This window comes from Arachis ipaensis, chromosome B10, assembly GCF_000816755.2.
Source record: "Arachis ipaensis cultivar K30076 chromosome B10, Araip1.1, whole genome shotgun sequence".
Taxonomy (NCBI): domain Eukaryota; kingdom Viridiplantae; phylum Streptophyta; class Magnoliopsida; order Fabales; family Fabaceae; genus Arachis; species Arachis ipaensis.
Genome location: NC_029794.2, coordinates 103,531,691 through 103,535,406, shown reverse-complemented (window position 1 = coordinate 103,535,406; position 3,716 = coordinate 103,531,691). Strand labels below are relative to the sequence as shown.

General features: G+C 32.3%; 1 pseudogene; it reads left to right on the top strand.

Annotated features, from left to right (window-relative positions):
- The window catches only part of LOC107621015, a 4,217-nt pseudogene continuing 1,848 nt past the window's right edge, over nt 1,348-3,716 (top strand).

Here is a 3,716-nt window from a genome sequence, read left to right as displayed (position 1 = left end):
ACAATTTTTTTTTATACTTTGTCATAGAACATAATCAATTCTACGATGATAAGTTTTTTTTATTTATTCGTGTGAATATTTTTTATAAACAATTCATTCGGATTTTAAAAAATAAATTATCTTTGTTGATATTTTTGAGATGGTGTTGTTCTATAATATAATTTTAAAATTTTTTTAGTGTATTTGGAGATAATTTTAAAGAAAAAATTAAGAAAAAATTTTGAGAATAAGAATACAAAAAGTATAGTACGATATTATAAATTTACTTTATTAATCATGATATATGAGAATATATGCATAATAAACAAATGTTATTGTGTCATTATATTAATATCAAAGGGGAGAATAGAAATCAAATAACGGATTCCAAATTCAAATGAAACATCTAGAAAATAACTATTAAACCGTAGGATCAATTGGTTTTTAGAATCAAGTTTTACATGATTATGGATGGTACGTTAAAATAATTTAGGCAGTAGTAAATAGTTGATGGTCGATGGAGGATAAACTTATACTAAAGGATCTAAAATAACATTAAATCTGATTATGACAATTATAAAAAGAAAAAAGAGCACGTGAATCCAATGTGTGTTATCTTTTGATGACTAAATTCAGGTGGTTTATTATAAATAGAATTATATATTCTTATTTCCCAAAAGAAAAGTAAATTGAAATTAATTCTCTTTCAAAATATATTCACCATAACAAGTACTAAAGAACTTCCTTCAAAGTTTCATGTTAAATGTTTGTTTAAGTAGAAAAATATTAGAGATTATCAGAATTTATTTAGCTATTAATTCAATTCTTTTAATCTAGTTATTCAATAACATATTTTATCTTATACTTTTAAATATTAATGACTATTTGATGGCAAAAAATAATAAATTTTTATGGTCTTTTAACATTCTTCATTTCATTAACTATTATACACAACACTATTTTGGAGTAGCACGTAAAATACCATTTATACATCAACCAAAACAAACGGCAATAAATGTCAACGATAAAAGCCAAAAAACGATAACTCAAATGTTATAATCTTTCCCTTATCACCTAGAGATTTCGGGGTAAAGTCACACTCCTAACTTTGGGAAAAAAACAATATCAACAATAAAACGACACTTAATGAATAGAGTACCTCTCCCGCAGTTTCAAAGAAATTCTTCCACAATTGTACCCCTTAATTACCTAAACTGTGTATCCCCAACCGCGTTAACTCAAGTGAAACTCAGACTCGTCAACTCCAAGCATAAAAAAATATCATTTATTCCAAACACTTAATACTTTGTCCTACCATTTTTGTTAACTGCTACTTACTTATCTTGTATAGCTTTTGTCACTATGCGTATGACTAGTAGTGTCACACTTCTCTTCTTGATTCTTTGCTTCTCTAACTTCTTGTATAATGCTTCTGCTCTTGTCTCTGATGATGTCACTCTCTGTTCACTCTTGACTCATTGGACCTTTGTTCCACTCATCATAAACTCCACTTGGAATGGCTCTGATTCGGTTCTGTGCTCGTGGATTGGAGTCCAATGTAACCATGCCTATGATGTGATCTCCCTTAACCTCAGTGATCTTGGGATTCAAGGTCAACTTGGACCAGAAATAGGACAATTACATCGCTTGCAGACCCTTGTGTTGTCGAATAATGGTTTCTTAGGAAAGGTACCTTCAGAGCTAAGTAACTGTACTTTGCTTCAGGTCTTAGACTTTTCTAATAACAGCTTTTGCGGACTGATATCAAATAGCTTCAAGAAGTTGCAAAGCTTACGCAGCATGAATTTGTCGTCTAATCTAGTGAATGGTGCGATTCAAGATTCCTTGTTTCAAATTCGTCAGCCTGAAGAAATGAACCTTCACAATAACCATCTCAGTGGTCCTATACCAACCGGTATTGGGAACTTAACTGAGCTGTTAAGGTTACACTTACATGGTAATCGGTTGTCAGGTACGATTTCTTCATCCATTGGTAATTGCAGTAAACTAGAGGAATTGTTTCTGAATGAGAATAGATTGAGTGGGGAACTATCTTTGGAGATGGCAAAGCTCAAGAATCTAAAGACTATGTCTTTGTTTGACAACCAGTTCTCAGGAGTCATTCCTCAAGACTTGGGAATCAATAGCAGCATAGTGAAACTGGACTTTACAAATCTTCTACCAAATCTTTGCTTTCGAAAGAAGTTAAAAGTGCTGAACATGGGATCTAATCGACTTCAAAGTAACATACCTTCTGATGTAGGAAGGTGTACAAGTATAAGTATGCTGATTCTCAGTGAAAATAATTTCATTGGGTCTCTTCCTATTTTTGAGAGTAATAAGAACCTCAAATACTTACACATAAGCAAGAACAACATCAGTGGACCAATTCCACTAAGTCTAGAAAAATTGTACAAATCTTGCTACAATTAACATGTCAATGAACAAATTTACTGGACTCATACCATTTACACTTGGAAAGCTTGCGAATCTTACAATTTTGGATCTTTCACACAACAATTTGGAAGGGCTTTTGCCACCACAGTTGTTAAATTGTACTAAAATGAATCATTTTGATGTTGGATTCAATTCCCTAAACAGTTCCTTCCCATCAAGTCCGAGGAACTGGACAGGGATAACCACATTAATTTTAAGAGAGAATCATTTTATAGGTGGTATCCCGAGCTTTTTCTCAGAACGTAGCAAGCTTCGTGAACTACAACTTAGTGGAAATTTAATTGGAGGAACAATTCCTCCATCATTGGAAAAACTACAGAAGCTGTTATATGGGTTGAATTTGAGTAGCAATGGATTGACAGGTGTGATTCCTTTAGAACTTGGGCAACTACAAGAACTGTAAAGTCTGGACATATCACTAAACAATTTGATAGGAAACATAGATGTTCTTGCTCAACTAGCATTGATTGAGATCAATATTTCATATAATTTCTTGTATGGTCTTGTTCCAACATCCCTCTGCAAGTTTTTGGATTCCTCATCATCTTCTTTCTTGGGCAATCCCTATTTAAATGTCAGTTGTTCTCCTTCTAGTGGCCTGGATCAGACCAACACTTGTAATTTGAAGCCATGCTCCTATCAATCAACTTATCACAAAGTCATCAGTGCATTGGTAATTTTAATGATAGAACTTGGATCCTCACTGTTTGTTTCAGCTATGCTGGTAGCTCTACTTTTGATTTATCTTCGCAAGAAAGAAATGAAGAATTATGTCTATGGTGAAAGAGGAGCAGGAAGAATCAGTTTTCTGTACAAGGAAGAAATGAAGTTGTTCATTGAAAAAATTAGTCAACTTCCCTTCGCGACATAGTGATGGAGGCTACAGATAACCTAAATGATCAATACATTATTGGCAGAGGAGCTCATGGGATTGTTTATAGAGCTCAACTGGGTTATACAACTTTTGCTGTAAAGAAGTTTGCATTCGAAAGGAATAAGAGAAAGTATTTACATATTATGCGGAAAGAAATTGAAGTATTGGGAGGGATCAAGCATAGAAACTTGGTTTCTTGTGCAGGCTATTGGATAGGAGAGAACTATGGTATGCAGTGGAAGATCTAGAAATTTTATAAAGAGGGGGCCGAAATAAAAAAATTGAAAGTACCATATTAAAATTGAAAGCTTTAATAAAAAAATAATTGTATATTTTAATATTATTTTAAATTAAAATTAATTTTAAAAAAATCATTTATATCAAAATTTTTTTCATAAAATTCTAA